Genomic DNA, 19,383 nt, shown 5'->3' on the forward strand with positions numbered 1-19,383 from the left:
GCAATGTAATAAAACCTGAGGTACTGCTGTTCATATTTATCCTCAATGTCATCCACAAAGCTACTGCCCTGTGAGTCCTCCTCAAACACCTTGAGACTAATTTGCCTATAAAGCCGAGGAGACTTATTTTCCCCATGAGAAGGAATAATTTCATTCTAGAAGCAGTGTGCTACACAAGCAAACCCAGAACCAGGCGATGGAGAGGCTGTGCTTGTATGCGGGGCAGGAGCATAGATGCTGCAGAGGCTGAGGAGACAAAGGGGGCACTGCTCCTCTTGAACACCTGATCCCCAGCAAGGCACAACTGGAGACCCGTGTCAGCAGACAACCCTCATCACCTGAGAGACATGCCAGTACTTCAAACAATTGAAGCCCCCCTGTGCCTAGAGCCCAGCAACAGAATCTGGGCCAGAACATATATTTATGGTGTTTTTAAAATACCTATGAAAGCGAGGAGATGCTGTGAAGAGAGATGGGGGAGAGGTTCTCCTTCTTCTGCCCATCACTCCCGAAATAACATGAAGAGCTGAAGAACTACAAAAATGAGGGGAGAGGAAGAGGTGCTGCTGGCAAGGCCCAGGCAGCAGTGTCAGGGCAGCACGGGGCAGCTGTCTGTCTCAGCTGAACACAGCCTGTGGGACAGAAGGTTCTGTGCAGCCTGGGATATACCAGCCCATGGGGGGCGGGGAGGGCAAGTGGGTAAATCCTGTTTGGGGAAGTAAGCTTTTCCATGCCTAGCATGGGGTCAGAAATTAGACCCTTTTGTTTTTGGAAAGAAGTAATTCTAGCTGACTCCATTCCTGTTACAAATGAAAGGCTGAAGAAGGAGGGAAAAGGCTTAACGTATATTAAATTTAAATACAGACATTTGACATTTGTAAAAAATTAATCTGCAGTATTTAACTGCAAAGCTGTACAAATTGGTGCTTTCTGTTTACATAGGAGGCTTATGCAGTCAATTCTCATAGTTCAGTGGAAATTGTACTTTAGCATTTAACTCTATTAAGCTTATTTTTCTGCAACAGAGAGGAGGGGTCTAGGGAGCACAGTGTAGATTACACTCGAAGTAGATATCCTATGAACACGTCTGGAATGGTTTAACAAACTCTTAAATTGACAGCAGCCAGAACGCAGTAGCTTTCATAGAGGGAAAAAAGGAAAAAAAAAAAAAGGTCATTTTAAGAACATTTCTGTGCCTCCCAGATGGTAGGCTGCTGCAGAGCTGTTGGCTAAACGGGGGATGTTTCACAAGTGAAGAAGAGCTGCACATCCTCTTGTCCCACTGGCCCCTCGCCAGTACCACACCAGCAGGACTCCAGAGGCAGCTCTGCACAGCCAGCACACAGCCCGGGCAGGGGCTGGATCCTACCCTGACCCACCACCCTGTGCTGGCCCTGCTGGAGCCTGGCCCAGCCCCACCAGCAGGAGCAAGCAGCTTCAGTCCCTGCTTCAGGTTAACAAAAAAAAAAAAAAAGAAAAGAAAAAAAAAGAAAAGAAAAAAAAAGAGACAAAAATAGTAGATCTCATCAAACAAGAAACAAACCTCGATTTTGCCTTCCTTGCTCTGTAACCAAAGGCAGATTATCTATACACCAGCAGAAACAGAACAGCAGCTCCACATCCTGCATCTCCTGAACAGCAGCGCACGGTGCCATTTATCGTCAGTCCTGCCCCATGATCAATCAAGCACTGTTTTGGCTGCTCATAAATTTACCTCTGTAGATAACACACCACATAAGAGAGAGAGGGAGGGAGGGAAGGAGAGAAAACAAGACAACACTCCCACTTATCCCCAAGGCAATCCTAACAACTCTGGGCAATCTGATACAAATTGGATTTTAAGACCTCAATAAACATCTAACAGTATTTGAGATGGCAACATATTAAGGGTATTAATGTACCAAAGAATCATGTCTCTTCTTCTTTTCTTGAAGTAAATAAAAGTTGGAAAGCTAACATCTAAAAACCTCAAACTTGTCCAGTGCAACATTGTTTCAAGGAGGTGCTCTGTAATAGCCTGCAAACAACCAGGCTTGCACAGTACTGATGTCAAGTTGTCAGATGCACAAATCTCCACCATCAGTCAGGCTGATTAATATTTGAATAAAGCCCCTATCTCTACGTACACAGGAAAATATGTGCAAATGAGATACTGCAATGTAAGGGAGATTAAGAATCCAGTACAACATGAGATTAAAGATATTGCTTCTGCCTGGGGTCTGAGGTCAACATTACTTGCTCTTCCCGAGACACAAAAGCGTCTCTTTTGACTCAGAGTGTTCCAAAGGCCCTCCAATGCTTTTTAGTTGACTTCAGTTGCAAGAGATAACACAGGTCCCTTGGTCTGCTGGTGGATGCATTTGGATTACTTTTGGCTTGGATACAAGGGAAGTCAAGTATCGTGTGGAGATGAGGTGCTCTTAGCACCCTCCTGCTGGGAAATGTAAGGGCTGGAGTAAGATTCCAAAGATCCTAGGGCAGGGCTCTTGATCCCAGAACCTGTGCAGGGGGGACTGCACCGGTCAGCAGTGCTGGAGGGGAAGCAGGACACACTCATCAGACCCAGCACCTCCATCATGTGGCTTCATGGTCTCGATGTTGATGGGGCTCTCATCTATAAGAGCACATGTGGTGTTTTGACATGGCTGCCTGTGAAATGCTGAGAGGCTGCCATTGGATTTGCCTGCCCTGCTGGTGGCAATGGAGCAAGACAGCCCAAAAGGGCCTGGAGCCATCCAGTAGCCAACAGCTGGCAGCAGTTCTGGGTCACTGCCAAGCCCCATGTTAGCCAGAAAAGTGCTTCTGTTGTCTGACCTTTCTAATCCTGCTGCATCTCATACACACCACGGCAGTTTGAGCCAAAGTGCTAAAGTTAGGCTTGGGAGTGCCGTTCCTCGAAAGCCTTATCCCTCTGACACAGATCATCATCTAAAAAAGAGATTTTCTCAGTCAACTGAATCTGCTCTGAGTGCCTCTCTCTGAAAGAAGGCCAAGAGTAGGGATTCAGTGGAGATGAGGCCAAATACCCTGCCCTTCATGCCAAAAAACATCAGCTACTGGTATTAGGTGCCGTTGCCAGACGTTCACAGGACAAAAGCAGAAGCCCTTCAGCCCAGATGAGCAGATCTGGATGTGCAGCCTCAGCAGTTAGGAGCAGTTTGGTGGCACAAGACCAGGCAGGGGCAGCCCAGCAGAGCCACGGCACACCCCAAGAAGGACATAGCTGAGGCTGGGGCACACACTGTGTGCGGGCCCTGCCGGGGGGCAGCACTGGTATGCCAGCACTGCTGCTTCCCCTTCCCTCCCTGCCTGTTCAGGCAAAGTGCTGGCAGGCCTGTTTGTAACAGAAAGGGTCTTAAAACAACAAAAAAGCCTAGACAGCTCTGCTTTTCTGCTGCTTTGTTAATGACACGCTGGCCTCCAGTCTATACAATAAGATCCAAAGGAGGATACAAAGGTCATGTTAGGAGAACACAGCTCCCCTGACTTCAAAGAGAAATGCAAAAACGCTGGCAGATTATGGCTTAAGACTGCCTGTAGGTTTCCTGGTGACACAGACCATTCACATCTCTGTATGGACCTGGCCCCTGCACGCAGGCCAGCATTGCCAGCATTGCTGCTCTGCTCTGCAGCTTTCAACGCTCCATAAAGATGCAGGTTTTTCCTCCTGCACATTTTTTTTTATTTAATTGCTTTCATTTACCAACCAGCATGTCATGCTGGACATCTAACATCAGAGAAGGAACCACTGTGCCTGCTTCTTGACATGAACAAGCTCATGGAAACATTCAGGGTCAGGCTGGAGAGGGGTCTGAGCAATCTCATCTAGTTGAAGTTGTCTCTGCTCATTGTAGGAGGGTTGGAACTAGATGACCTTTAAAGGTTCTTTCCAACCCAAACCATTCTGATTCTATGATGTAAAACAAAATATGTACTTCAGGCAAGGCATCCTGTGCTGAAAGGCTGAAGCATAGCAATCACTTCCTTCCTGAAAAAAAGCAGCCAAGATTAAAACCACTCTGACATCAAACTGTCTGACAAGGACCCTGTTTGTTCCAACACATGAACAATCAAATACACATATATTCATGCCTACTATAGTTGCAAACTGTGTTACAGTATATTTGCAAATAAAGAGCAATCAAACCCAGGTCACTATCTGCACAGATAATAGCTGCATATAGCTAATCATACAGAAAAAGTAAATTTTCAATTATTTTGTATGTAAATTATTTATCATGCTCCATTTCAATGCTTTTTCTTTCATGCAACTCTGATGAGTAATAGATGCAAAGCAAAATTTTGAAAGCACTGGAGTATCTGGCAAGCCACCTCAATCCTATTGATTTCAAATAAGACCTAAGTAAATTCTGTCACATCTAAATACACTTAAAATACCTTTTACATAGTCCTAAAACTGTAGTAAAGAGCGGAATCACAATCCCATGGTCTGAATGCAGGCTGTCAGTACTAAACTGGTCCTGATGGCAACTCTGCAGAAGGGCTTTAGCAATTCACTTCACTTCCCTGACTGCAATTCTTGTCTGTGTGCAGAGGATAATAATAACAGGGTTTTATTGAGTATAAAGGGGTTCTATTGGGATTAACATTTAAGAAGCAGAGCGCAATCTAAGTGTTACGTTTGATTAGGAACAAGGCTCAAACTCTGACACAGAGAATATCTAAGAAAATGAGGATGTATAAAAATCACCATATGAAAAGCAGCTCTGTAACAGAAGAGCTGTTCTACCCAGCTCTGCAAGACCATCCCAAGTGGAACCCTTCGAGCTATGATTTGGCATTTCTACATAAGATTTTCTCCTTCTCTATATCTCTTTTTTTTTCCCCCATGTGATTAACAGCTTTATTAATTTAACAGCTCCTTACTTAAGAGGATTCCACCAGCTTACTGGTAGGATCCTGGACAGACAGTGCAGACTGTACTGTACACAGGAAGGCAATCTAAGCTCATCCTAATGTAAAAACTTCACACAGTACTTAACATAATCGAAGACACACAATAAAAGTATTCTTCCTAAACTAATCAAACCATTAAAATGTCAGCCTCAGCCCAGATCCATGATGTATTGTGTTCAGCTGGCAGGGAGTCAATTCAAAAGGCATCTCCTTAAACCTCCCTGATTCAGTGAGTCTGACCACCATGGTCCCCTTGTACCCCTCCTGGGTTCTCAGTGCTGCCTGCCAGTGTAAAGCTTGAGCGAGCAGATATTCCCGCACCAAAGCACAAAGAAGAGGCTTTTCAACCCCCTCCCCTGCAGGCCTCTCACCAACACTAGTAATTATAACTGTAAAAGAAAAATTAATAAAATAATTCACCCTGGGATGCAATATTTTTTGCTGTGCTTTGCTCAAGTCAATCACTCAACTCATAAATAAATATAAGAAAAAAAACCAAGATAAAACACACAGAGCAATGAGAATGGGCCGGGGTGTGCTGGTAAAGCAGCACATACCACAAGTCAGACTGATTACTCAGCAAGCAGGAAGCCGGTGTCATGATCTGACTCACATTTCTGAAGTCACTCTGTGATGACTACAGTATCCACAGCCAGAGATGGCTCAGATTGCTCCTAAAGAGGGTAATGCCAAAACTATGAACAGCTAGTTTACAAGTTCATGGGAATTGCGTGACTTTTTTTACTTGAAAAACATTCAGTGTGTCAGACAGCAACCTTCTTACCCCCTCTGAAAAATGCTTGTCTCTCCCAGAGCCAGATCCAAGGACACTGCACCCAGCACGATGCAGGGGTTAGTTGCTACAAGCCCTGTGAATGCTTTCCTTGGCAACTACATTCATACAATACAAAGATTTTTTTATTTTCTTTCAAGAGAAGTTTTCTTAAAACTTCTTTTAGGTATTAATGATACTTTTAATAACTGTTCCTCTTCCCTCCAGTCTGATTTTTCTGAAAGGCTACAATACTTTCTAGCACAAGCAGTAAACCTGGCACCAGACAAGGTATGTAACAGCCCAGCACCCGTCCCAGCCCCAGCTCCTCCGTGCTGCTCAGGCAGGGCTGGCCCAGGGGGGCTGCATGTGCCGGCAGGGCTGCTCTCATCCACTGCCTGCAACAGCCCATTTTATCCGTCTTCCCCTAAAACATAATTAATTCACAGCTCTTCTCCAGCCTGATTTCAACAGTACAGACACAGGGAGTACAACTGTTGTGCTTGCAAGAGCCTTGTCCCCACTTTTTAAAATTAAAAAGGAGGAAAGTTCAGGGATAGGTTTGTCCTGTGACTCAGCTTCCCGCTCCCTCATGCCCAAGAACTTGGCTTCCCGCTCTGCTCTCCCTTGGGCCAGAACCTCACGTGCAGTATTGCATCTGGCTGGGAGTGCAGAGCTGCTTACACAGTCCAGGGAGGTTCTTTCTGGACCTCAAAGGATGTCAGTCATCACGCCAGGAAAAAAACTCTCAAACTTCCCATTCCCCAGAGAAGCTGTGGGGAGGAAAAGGCATGCATTCTTTGACCATTCAACTAGGAAGAAATGGGGCAGAGTGACATCTTTGTAGTGCGTACCAGAGGGAGCAGCTCATGCCAGCAGTATCCCATGTGCAACTCTGTTTCCTCCCTTGCTGGGGGTTTGATCTATCAGGCATTATGTTCCCCATCAGTTTTTCTCTGTACTTTGAGCCCGAGTCTGAGCACCATGGTACTCCCTTCCCTTCTGAGTTTACATCCTCACTCCCTTGGCTATCCAGATATCTTAGCTGGTAAGACATCATGGACTTGTTCACTGTCCCCCTGCAGAAACTTTTTATTTGTTGTTTCCAACAGATTTCCATGGAAATGTTCTTGCAACCAGAGCTTCCAGCCTCAGAGCAACATGTATTTTTTCTGGTGACAGTGATCCACCCACCAAACCCTGAATGCTCACTACTCTGTAGGAAGCCCTGAAATAGGCTCTTGCATACAGCAGTCACATCTGATTCTCCTCCAAATTTTTCTGGTTTGTTTTTGGGATAGCACTGGCCCTTAATGATCTTTGCTTTGTCCTTCCCACTCTTCTAGCATTACTCATACACAAACTGAAGGGCACCTACAACCTCCACCACACAAGCATTGTAACAGTTTCCTCCTATCAATTTTTACCACAATGATTTCTTACTCATGAGGAAGTGTGAATTCATAAAGAACATACCAAAATGTCTCTCTGGGGTATAATTTTACATATTAATTAGTTTATGATCAGAAATAGCACCAATGAGGTTCAATTGAAACATCCCTTCGTCCTGTAACGGGAAATCCTCCCTGGCTGATGTTGAAGCTATTGCTGAAGTCAGATAAGATGGTATCACTCTCTTCTGGTCCTCTTGGTAGGAACTGACATAAAGAAGGGAGCCTTCTCCCATGTGCAGCAGCTCAAATACACTATATACTCTGCAGATGCTCAGTGAAGGTGCTTATACACTAAACCGTTTATCTACTCGCAAGCAGAAAGGACTCGGAGGATTTTCCTGTTGCCCCTCATTTCTCCAGGGAAAAACCTTCCTTCTCCACTCTCACCCTTATTTGAAAAGATACACAGAGTGGAAGCTGCCAGATGGAAAACACAAGGGAAACACAAGGCATAAAATAGGATAGTGCATAAGACTAACAAATGGGAGAAAGAAAACACATTTTTTTCACGGTATGGTGTGATCTTGGCCAAATAAGCATAGCAGGATTTGTGCAGGTTCATAACCTGCTTCAATAAACAACAGACTTTGCTCCAGAAGAGAAAATGTCCCTAATAATTAACTTTCAAGTTGCTCTGTGGGATTTTCTGATGATCCCGTGCTGCCATTTGGCATCTCTGCATGGGACTTTCTGAGTCTGACTCACATCTCGTTATACAGTTTCCTTGTGCCACTGTAATGCAATCAACTCCAATAAACTTACTCATGATTTACATCACCCCCAGCAAGAAAAGAGTTGAGCCCTCCATCAGTTCCTCATTCTTAAGCAAAGCTTATTTTTTAATTTGGCTAAATTGCATTCAGCACAGTTTCGCTGTTAGAAACGTAGACATATGGAAAGCTAATGCAAAGATTTTTTTTATTACAAGGAAAGAAACAGATTGATTAAAGACATTTATAGGATGTTCTCTTCAATATGGACACTACTTACACTGCACAAGAAAAACTTGCACAAATCCATGTGAGAAATTATCTACACACGTGCACAAAACCATGCATTTCCACACTGACAGAACCAGTGCAATTTCTAACTCTTCAGTGCTTTTTATGTGTCCTTAAATATCCCATTCCCCTTTGTTTTTAACCCAGAGTTCAAATGAATGTGCTTTTCTCCTTTTCACACTTAACAGTCTTAAAAACCCAACAATTAAAAAGAAGACACTTTAGAAAAAAGCATCAACCTTTCTGCAGCATCAGGGAGAACAGCAGGAATGGTGCTACAGCACCGGCAGACAGAGATGCTCTGCCTGCTCCACAACATCTCTGCACAACCCCAGTGGTATCGTCCTCCCCAGCCAGGAAGGACCCCTCCCTTAGTGCTATTTCCCATCCCAGATTTCCATGGGAAGGGGTGTGCCAAGTGCACACCAAACTGGGGCCCCACTCATGGCAGGCTCTGCAGCCCCAGCAGTAGCGTGACCTTCGCCTGAAGCTGACCAAGCAGGGACCCTGTGCCTCTAGAGCACAGCTCTTCCTACCTGAGGAGGATTAAAACACTAAAGACTGTGAAGTATTCAGCAAAAACATGTATTCAGTCTCCAGAAGACTGGGTGTTCATTTCTCCTGTGAAGAACCTGACCTCTCAGAAGACAGCTCTACTGAGCGGAGCTGCCATGTGTTCCCCAATGCTGGCTTTATGTGAGGGGCAGGTGTCTGACATGAATTAGATTTAAACTTGCTTGGTTTTGCAGCAATAAAATTTAAACTTAGGCCAACAGACTAGAAAGAAGCTCCCTGATTTTCTCCCTGGTTCAGTTATTTATGCATTTTCTGCCTCGTGTCTCCAAAAGAGTAACCAACTTCAAGTGCACTTGCACAGGCATTATGAATAGGAATAACGCCTTAAGCAGCTGCTAGTCATTCAATTCTTTGAGGATTATGAGTCTCGCTTCAGTGATCTCTGCTTTAACCTACCCATATAAACCAGCTGTGCTTTAGCCCTCCCCGTTTATACTCACTGACACTTCTGGGGTAGTGTTTAGATCTAAACCCAGGTTGTATAAACAGCACAAGGCAGGCTGCATTGTGATTTCTTTCATACACACTAGGCCCAGCTTCTTTCTTTTCATAATTTAAAAAAAAGGCCCTCCATTATTTTGTCCTTATTTGCTTTTCAAATAAGAAGGCAAGGCGCTTCTAGCACGGAAGGAGATCTGCACTGGAAAAGATTAAGAGGGATAATTTCAAAAGCACAAAGGCCACTTATGCACCCAAGTCCCACAGTGAGGGGATAGAAGTGGGGAGAGGAAGAAACCAGAAAAATTTAGGAGCTAAACTTGCACCTTAGAGCTGACACTGCTGGTCCTTCTTCCCTCCAGCTCGGCTTCTGTTCCTCTTCATTGCATCTGCTGAAACAGCACTTGAGAGCTGCTGCCTGATGCAAGTATTGCAGTCTGTATTCAAACCAATGGTTAAAGCCTACAGGTGCCATTTGTTCTCCTGCAGCAGAGCAAGAAGAGCCACCGCCAGGGACCTCCCAGAAATTCCTCTTTAGCCTGAGAAAAAGAAACTAGCAGTTTGCAGCTGAAAATGTAGGATTCTCTAGATATTTTGGTAATGACCTTCCCAGCAGTTTATCTCTCATCTATTTTGAGGCTTGACAATATCCTCCAGAAGACTCAGCTAAACAAATGTTTAATAGCATGACATGCTTCCATACTGGAATGGTGAACACTGCCACTTATTTTAGAGTCCTTAGTTTTAGCCTAAGAGTCCTTTATTCTGTCCTATTAGTTTATGGTGTTCCAGCCCAGAAGTGTCTACTTTTTGGGAAGATTGGATGTGTTTTAAAATCTTCTCTACTGTAGTTTGGCATGCAATCATTAAACAAAGACTCAAAAAAAGTTAAAAAAACCTAAACAGAACAAAACTCTGGAACACACAAAAAGCTCTATAAAAAGAACAAACAGCAAAACTTCACAATCTGAAAAATTATGTCAGGTGCATGTTTCTGAAAGGCGTGTGGGGATGCAGGAGCATGAAACCGAAAGCCTTATAAAGTGACTCCTGGACTCTCACAGCTAACTGCAGGGAGGAATTCACGTCCTGCTTTGCTTAGCCAGAGCAAGCCAGCACTAATTTTACACCAAAGAATGCAGCCTCATCTTACACTCCTCAGTAAAAAACAAAACAAAAAACAAAACAAAAAACCCCAACAAACCAAAACAAAACAGAACATGCCTAAAATGTTTCTGTTCCTGTCTAGACTTAGGCAGCCAAAGGGATTAATCAGCTCCTTTTGCCCAAGCTGTGAACCATCCTGGGCAGCCAAGTGATGCTGACGGTGGACGGGGATGCAGAGTCTGCAGCTGTGTGGTCCCTGCAGGGGCAAGAACCCTGTTTAGAACAGCAAGTGGTGCTGTGCAGCTCCATGTCTGCTTTGAGGACACCCAGCAGGCCATCCTACCCCACTGCTGTAACTCCTTCCTCAGGATGAAGCTATTGCAGTGCTACTTTGGTACAGAAAATGTCCAAACTGGCATGAAGAGAAGCAAGCTGGACATCTTTCCTGGCAGGGTCTTTGTGTCTCACTGTGTATCTCACTTGATCAGGGCACATAATCTTCCAAGCTTTTGGCTTCTTCCCCAGGTCAAGTGGCTGCCCTACCCACAGGGGGATGTCCGGGAGCAGGGCAAGTGACAGAGATGCACTGGCCATTTCCACACTGACCCCATGAGGATTCCCACTCAAGGCCTAAAGCATCTGAGTGGTTTAACTCACTTAAACATTTACATTGAAACGTGTTTCGTTATAATTGCACACTGGTCTCAGTAAGATAAGGCTATTGGGATTAAACTGCCATTATCCATTTAACCAGCTATTAGCAACAGCTTTACTAAATGCAGGGCCAGAAAGCAGCCAGGCCAACCCAGCCAGAGCAGCCTCTCCATCACACCTCACCATCCAGCATGGCAGACTGAGTGCTCAGAGTTCGTCAGGACAGAGAGGCAAAGGACACATGTAAAGAAAAGCCCTTACTATAAAATCAAACCAGTAACTATTTCAATATATATGAGGAGCTCTTGAGCTTGTTTTAAAATCTGGGAAGCAATGGGGTAGGAGGAGGGCTGAGGAAACTTGGTATCATATTAGAAAGCCTCTTGGAGAGGTGGTTGGGGATTTTTTATGATTTTACAAGAATCCCTTGTAAACAGAAAAACTCAGAATGACTCAGAGATATCTGACTTCAAAAACTGTGTTAACTTCAGCCCATAGTGGAAATTTCTGTTAAGAGAAACATCTGCATTGATTTAGGTATAGGTGAAACTTAACATGTTCTCTAAGTAGCAGCACTTCAGTAACAAAAACCACAAAAAAGGGCAAAAAAAGCTCCTGTCACCTTGTACGGGATCTATATCTCAGTTGCACAGATGCAAACGTAGAGAAAACACTGCTGACTTCTAAGGGAACACCATTCCAGACATAGGGCTCAGAGATTAGCACCTGTCCTTTTACCTCCCCGCCCAATATGCAAGCCCAAACCTCCAGCCCAAAACATGAGAGGTGGGGAAACTCCAGTCCCAGGGGCACTGAGTCCTAAACCAGCAGTGCAGCTTAGGCAGACAGAACACAGCAGCACAGAGCCAGGCACCATGTAGAAATAGCCAAGCCTGTAGTTCCCACCAACACCTTTCCTGATGCCTGGCCTCTGCTGCATCCAAATTATCAGTTCCCATACATGATAATCATGGCACACCAAACATTTGAGAGCCAGTCCAACCCTCCTCTCAGTCAGTAAATGTCTAACATGAAACTACATCATTCAATTAATTAAATAACCTGAAGGAAGGTTCTAAGACACTGTCATGCATATTCAGTCAGAGCAACAGAAGAACTTCAAAGGCTAATATTCCTGACTGTCTGGTGCTTAACATTCCCAAACTCTCCACTCATTAAAAACTGGCTGTCGACAACAAAAAAAACTTACACAGATAGGTATAATTCCAATACCACAAATGCCAGGCAGTAAAGAGTACAATAGAAAGTTTCAGGAGTATTGGGTATTGAAGAATCAAAGCTAATTTTTAATATCAAGGATATCAAAAGGATAATATCCATTCCTTAGCAGCACTAGTGGAGAGGGAAACAAAGAAGGACCTCCACAGAAGGGACGGGACTCCCCACTGAGCTCAGCAGAAGCCATCTCTAAGTTCACGTGCTGAGAATCCAGTCTCAGCATGGGTAAAACTGTGACTTGAATGCGAAATTAAAAAAATGTAATTAAAATGGTCTCTCTCAGCTGACAGCTGCAGACATCCACCTTCCTGATGTGACAACCTCTGTGACAGAAACAGTCCAGGTGCCAAGAGCAAGACGAAGGAGAGTAGTATATAAAAGTAATGGTAATTATATAATGTTCTCTGTGTAAAAAAGAAAGCTTTTTGTGATTAATAACTAATTCGGGAAGAGAGGGAGGGTTGTAACTTCTGTATGCTAAACAAAGGGGTCAGACAGTCATCTGATTGATCACAGCTACACTAAGGTAAACCAAGATCACTTCTGGAGATTCTGGTGAAGTCAGGCCCAGTTCACAGCTGATATGTAGTTACACACATGGAGGTCTGTGCAAGGATGCACAGGGATCCTGAACTCCTTGGGAGTTTCTGGCCCAAATATTTAGTACATCGGATCACACTGCACTCCTGCTTCACAGAGCAGCACGGAGTTATTTTCCGCTTCAGATGGCATGTCTCTCATTGGGTACCTGGAGGTTAATCAGTGTGAGGATGGAAGTATTTCCAGCTGCCCCCACGACGGATGCCAGTGTCCTCACCGGTGAACCACGGCTGGACTCGGACTGCACACAACAGCTCCTCAGGTGAGACCGACGGCAGCGACACAACTGATGCTGACTGTGCTGAGCAGCACAGCCCCCCAAGGCCCTGGGCAGTCAGATACAGAGGACATCTGTGTCGTAAGACCTCCGAGTTGTGAACAAGCTCCATCCTTTGCCCTCTTCCCCTTCTCCTCCCCATTTAGCAGTTACCAAGCATTTTCTACAGGCTGCTTTCATCACATCAGCTATGACAGGGAGCTTTTCCCATGCATTGCAGTTTACAACAGCAGCCAAAGTGACTTTGGACTATTTGCATACTAATTTATAATTAAAAACGGAAAAAAATTCCCAACAGGGTAATTTTAAATTCCAGCAATCTTTTTTTACCCAGTAAAGTTAACAGGTAATGCCATAAATCCTCATTTCCTTTTACACTGATAAACAACACCAGAGCCTTGCTCTATGGAACAGGATTGCCTGAAAATGAATTGATTTTCTGTCCATGTCCTCCCAAAACAAGCGTGGGGGCTGGCAGCAGAAGTGCAATGCCTCCCTTCTGCACCAGCAATCCAGCCAAAAACTTCCCTGAGCCTAGTGGCCACCAGCACACAATGGAGAGCCAGAGGAACTATGCATTATGTCTGGCTGGCTGTGGATCTCCAGCCAGGCTGACACTTTTACAGCTGGGTCAGCCCAGGAGGCAAAAGGGCAGGGAGAGAGGGGGCAGTGTTCAAAGAGAGACCCCAGTGAGCCTCAGACTCCTTGCTCCAGATGCAAAGTTGCCTCCAAGATGTAAACAGAAGGAATTGCTATCCTGTCTGGCTTGGCTGGTGATTTAGACAAATTATTTGACTTCAGAGCATTGCAACAGTATTGTCTGGCAACAGGTAAATCTTACCCACCATGGGAAAGTCTGAAAAACTGAAAAGGACAAGGGGAGCAGGGGTTAATGTGTGCTGGTGCTGTTAGGAACACAAGGGTGCTTTAAAATTCCTGACTTAACTACCCTCTTCTTCTGTTTGCATCAGAATCTCTGCAAGGACAGACGCTAATTAGCTTTGACTAATTAATGAAGAAAAAATCTAATTAGCAACCCTCCAAACTTTGGATGACCTCTCTGCCCAGTGCTTGCTGTTGCACCCCTGAGTACCCATAAATTGCTTCCTCATGCAAAGGGAAAGAACAAAGGGTAACAAAAGGGTGAATGGCAATAGTAGCAAAGGGTCAAAACGCAAGATTGGTTTAGTAGCCCTCTACCACAAGCATGAAAAGGGAAAGGCTGTTTGAAGATATAGGAGCTAAGGTACTAGATACCCAGCAGCTGGCTCCTGCCCCATCCCCTCTGTCCCAAGGCCACCCAGTCCCATGTGCTGTACTTGGAAACCTTTGGCACCACAGACCATCTCCAGCAAAGCCCATGAAAGGCTCCACCACCCACCAGCGGTTGTGTGTTGCTGTGTACCCTCTTAGATCTTGCTGATCCTTGGGCTTACCCCACTGCCTTAGCAGGTAGAGAAAAAGGAATCAAGACGCAGGTAAGTAACAGCCCAAACTGAAGATCTCCTGCCCTGGCAGGAGGAGGTGCTGGGTGCATTCCACTATGCAAAGGGGCCTCAGCAAGATAAATGCTTCCAAAAGGCAAGCACTCCACCCTGCTTGATGGCTGTATGAGATTCGTATTTTGAGAGGAGAGTTCAGTGGTTTGAGAGCAGCAGCGACAAGCAGCACAAATGTTCTTATTACAAATTTGGGATAAAAGTGAAGCATTTACTTTGGCATGAAAGTCTGAGCTATTCTTTCCTAAAACTTCCTCAGTAAAAGGTATTTATTTGCAGTACAGGACATTTGAAGAGCTTATATTAGCCAAGAACATTGACAGTGTGGTATCAGACAGTGAAAACTGAGGGCTCACCATCCATTTGGTGAATTTCAAAACATTTTTACTAGAATCAGCTCATCCCACCCCACTTTCCCCTTTCCAATAAAATGGTATTAGCAATCCACTTTAAATCCCTATTTCCTGTCTGAATTAACCCCCCAAATTACTGAGAAATGCATATATTTGGAAGACTTCAGCTTCATGACTCCCAGCTAAAATAAATTTGAAGACATGATTAACATTGAATGCATTGATCTATCTATTTATCCAGTAAGATGATGTTTTAATATACCCGGGACAAGCGGTAATTCATGTGCAAACATATTTGAATTGAAAAATTAAAGTCAACCATGAATTATTCCACTATCCATCATATTTACAAAAGCTGCTATGGCCATTTCTAGCTGGCTAAATCATAACATTGTCCCTAGAAATACTAAGCAATATATCTAATAGTTCCTTCCATTTTGTTATGGCTCATTTTTTTTCTTTTTTTTTAGAATGTGCTCTCTTAATTTACCCTTCATTTCTATAAAATTGTATGTTTGATATGTTTTCCCTGCTATTCACAAGAATGCAGTTAAAATTACCACAGCTAAGAAAGAAAAATATTTTCCTCTTTTTTACCCTGTTTATTTTGTATATTCTCAGCTTCTCTGTTTCTTCTGAATATCTGGCAGTTTCTTTGTTTTCTGTGTGTTGTCTTTCACATAGCAACAGAAGAAAGAGCAAGGATAAAGAGGGAAGAAACCCTTCACACGGGAAAATATGAGCTACTCTCAAATCCAAAGAACTTTGTACACTCAGAAGAGCTAATTAACAAGCTAAATAATATACTCTGGAAGCAAACACTGACGCACAAATGCAAAACAAGAAATGAGAATCTGAGGGTCATGGCGAATCACAACACAAACATGAGTCAACAAAGTTATGCTGCAACAAAAAAAAAAACAGAACCTTGATTTTTAGGAAGAGAAATGGCATACAGAAGAAATGGGAGATAATTGTTCTGTTTATTCAGCCTTTGTAAGACCTCAGTCACATTCCTATGTCCAGGCTCAGACAATGCATTAAGACAGATACGGCAGCAGACAAATTTAAAACAGCCCAGACTTTGAAGAGGGGAACAAAAGTCAGAAGAGATTTAAGAAATTTCACAAATTACTGAAGGATAATAAAATTATAGAGAGTAAAAAATAAAAGAGGGTTATGAAGCAAAATCATAAAGAGTTAAACTATAAAAATGTAAAATACAAAAAAAAATAAATTGAAGATTACCATGTCCAGTGGTGGATGGACCAAAAAATCTCCAAGTGCAACAAAATGCATTACAGTTGGGTATCAAATGAAAAAAAAATCAATATTAAAGTTAGTGAAACACTGGAACAAGGGTTTCCTAAACCTGCTGTGATATTAACTTCATGGAAGTTTACAACAGCAGCTTAGTAAATGAGATCAGGGCAAGACTTCTTCTTGTCCCAGTGCCAGCAACTAGATCATTTCTTGCAAATCTATATCATTGCTTAGGATTCTTACAGAGTCCTGCTGCATGCCTGAGGCTGAGGATGGAACAGCAATACAGGTAGCAACAACCTAGGACAGAACAAACAAACAAACAAACAAACAGAAATAAATCACTCCCATCCAGCATGTCTTAAGATCATGGGGAGGATAATAGTTTGACAAAAGACATTCATTGCATCTGCATTTCACTGACATTACCAGTGCCAAGATCCTTGATGTTCATCTTTACACTGCAAAAATGTATTCCTATATTTAGCTAAACATCCAACCCTGACAAATAAACGTTTCATCAGCAATCTTGATTAGCAAGGATGGAAGAGTACAGATCTCTGCTGCAGTTACGTTTCTGTTCCCGAAAATATTCCCCAACCACATTGCAGGGAGGTTGTGTGACAGGCCCGTGCTTGCTTCACAGACCAGAAGCAACTGCAAAAAGTCAGAGGTTCCCACCCCTGGGCTGGATGGTGCTGCCAGCCAGCTGCCCTGCATGGGGCACTGCTTCAGCAGTGCCTCATATCACTTCTTGCCACACCTGATTCCTTCATGGAGCCCGTACAAAATACCCAATTCATTACGTCCACTCCATTCCCGGAGGTGATTGAAATAAAAAGCTGTTCTGGCAGAAAAGCTTAGGAAATGAAACACGAGAGAGATGGGGAAAGAGAAGGAAAAAACCAGAAATCAAGAATAGAAAAAAAAGCACTCAACCAGGTGGATGGAATGAGTCCAGAATTACTTACAGTTCCAGAGCTGAAAGAAAAAGAAGAAAACGAACACCTGGGCATATTGTGAGATTAAAAGTATATTTAGTATGTGTGTCCCAAGACAAGGGCAAGTCACAGATCTGAACCACGGGCTGAGAAAAGAAACTCTCTTTCCCACAAAGATGGAATCTCAGCATTTAAGTTCAGGAAAGAATAAGTATTTATTCATAAAGATAGCTTTCTCCTTCCCTGCCAGAAGTAATGAAGATCATACTTAAAATCTACCACCTGCACATGATTATTTAACCACAATCAAAATATTTAAAAAATGTAAATTAAGTACACTGACAGACAGAAATGCCAGTTCCAGCCAAACCTCCCCATGAAATTCCTTCCGTAACGCTGGGATTGCCACGGGCTATAATTAAAAAAATTGTCAATGTCTGAGGTCCCAAGTATTTTCCCACAGAAAACCCACAGAGAGATCCAAGATTTGTATACTCTGTGGCAAACATTAACACAGGCATCAGCACAGAGAAGGTACAATCTGGGAACAGTAAAATTGAGGCTCGTTCACCAGTACTTCTGCAGTATTTCAGCACATCTTGTTCTCACTCTGTTTCTCCTTTTTCCTCTGATTTTCATGAACGATGACTGTTCAGAAGTGCTGATCCTACATGGTTAACTTGAACAAGACATTACCAAACTACATGTAAACTGAATCTACTAAATTGAATCAAATCAAATCTCTTCCTTTCCCTGTCTACTGGGAGATCTGGTGCAACTCATGTTGTCTTACTGTAACACTTTGCCCTTACTAAATGCCTTCCAGTTTTCCAAGGGGAAAAAAATGCACAAACACAAGGAGTTTGTTCTGGTGCTCTAGACAGGCAGGAAGACAAGTCTAGCAATGCCAAGCACCAGGGCATTGCCTCCCAAGATCTCCAACTCAAAAGCTTTTTCACATGGCTGAGCTTCAGCACCCACCAGCAGGTCTGTGGGTCCTCCCAGGCTCTGTGCAACAGCTCGTGTGGAACCTGACACAGATCCACTCGGCCAACCCCAGGAGCATGACGGATGCTCTTCTGAACAACCTTTCACTGAGGAGGGATTTTTGCCAGTTTTTGGCAGCTGTGTAATAAAAGGAGCTTAAAGTGATTTGGTTTAGACAGTTAGATATAGGTGGTTGCAGAGGGCCACTCCCTCATCTAAGCCAGGAACTTGAAAACACCCCTTACAAAGAGTATAATCTGTTATTAATAAATCTTCAAAGGCTGCTGACATGCCCAAACACACACAGAAAATGAGGTTTTGCAAATGATGGTGTTCAAGGCTAGTGCCTGCTTACCATTCAGTTGGGAACCAATATGGAGAGCAACAGAGGATGGTTCTTACACAAATACAGAAACTGGAAGCCCTAAAATCTGATTACTGCTCCCTTCCCACTGGCTATCCTACTTACTTTTTTTTCTGTTTTAATACCACATTTTTCTATTTTTATGAACCTGCTTCCTGTAGCTATAGGAAAGAGCGTTGCAAACAACAAGGGGAAGCTGATGACACAGGGGAAAGAATGAAGCTGCCTAACAAAGGTGAAATAAATCATCTGGAAAACATCTATCTCTTTCCTCTAAAGTCACAGTTCAAAATAATTCTCATAAAGGGAATGGAGAAAAACAGATCTCATGCAAAATAACACAAGGGTTCTCTTTTTTTTCCTGCTGTTGTTGGGTTGGCAGTGCTCATTTAAAAATATATCCCATCCTAGATGGGGTCCCTAATCTCAGCCTTCCGAGAGGGTGCTGGTGAAGTTAAAACATGTTTAATTCAAAACCAAAACAAACTTCTCTTTCTGGCTTGCAAGTATTACATCACTGAGGTAAGGGATTTGCAATACTAGTGCATTTAAGGTTCTTTAAACCAGGAGGCTACTTGCATGTAAACTTGGTGATGGTCCTCAAGGGACAACTCAACACAGTAGCTTACTCCAAGCAGATACTCCTTGGCGTACCCTTTGTGCAAACTATTCTGAAACACACTTCTACCAGAGTTCAAGACTAATACTAACCAGTGAGGGTCATACTGGGGAGACACAGCTTAGGCTGCACGTGCTCGGATGTTGGGACTGCTCCTTTGGAGAGGTCCACTACTGGGATAAGACACTGGTAAACTGCAGGGCAAAGCAACTAAAGGAGTTATTGTTCGACAGGAATTGGTCAGTCTGCCAGGCCCAGCACTGCAAAGCCTGCTCTCATCATCAAAATGATGAAAAACTTAGTCCCATTCACCATGGGTGAT

At 43.5% G+C, this 19,383-nt stretch overlaps 1 protein-coding gene across 1 annotated transcript in view; it reads right to left on the reverse strand.

The window, feature by feature from the left end:
- EXT1 (exostosin glycosyltransferase 1) overlaps positions 1–19,383 on the reverse strand; it is a 181,426-nt gene that overhangs the window by 81,242 nt on the left and 80,801 nt on the right. The gene's annotated exons all lie outside the window — the stretch shown is intronic.

Source organism: Manacus candei, unplaced genomic scaffold (genome assembly GCF_025592945.1).
Source record: "Manacus candei isolate 608988 ecotype Guabito, Panama unplaced genomic scaffold, ASM2559294v1 h1tg000013l, whole genome shotgun sequence".
Lineage (NCBI taxonomy): Eukaryota > Metazoa > Chordata > Aves > Passeriformes > Pipridae > Manacus > Manacus candei.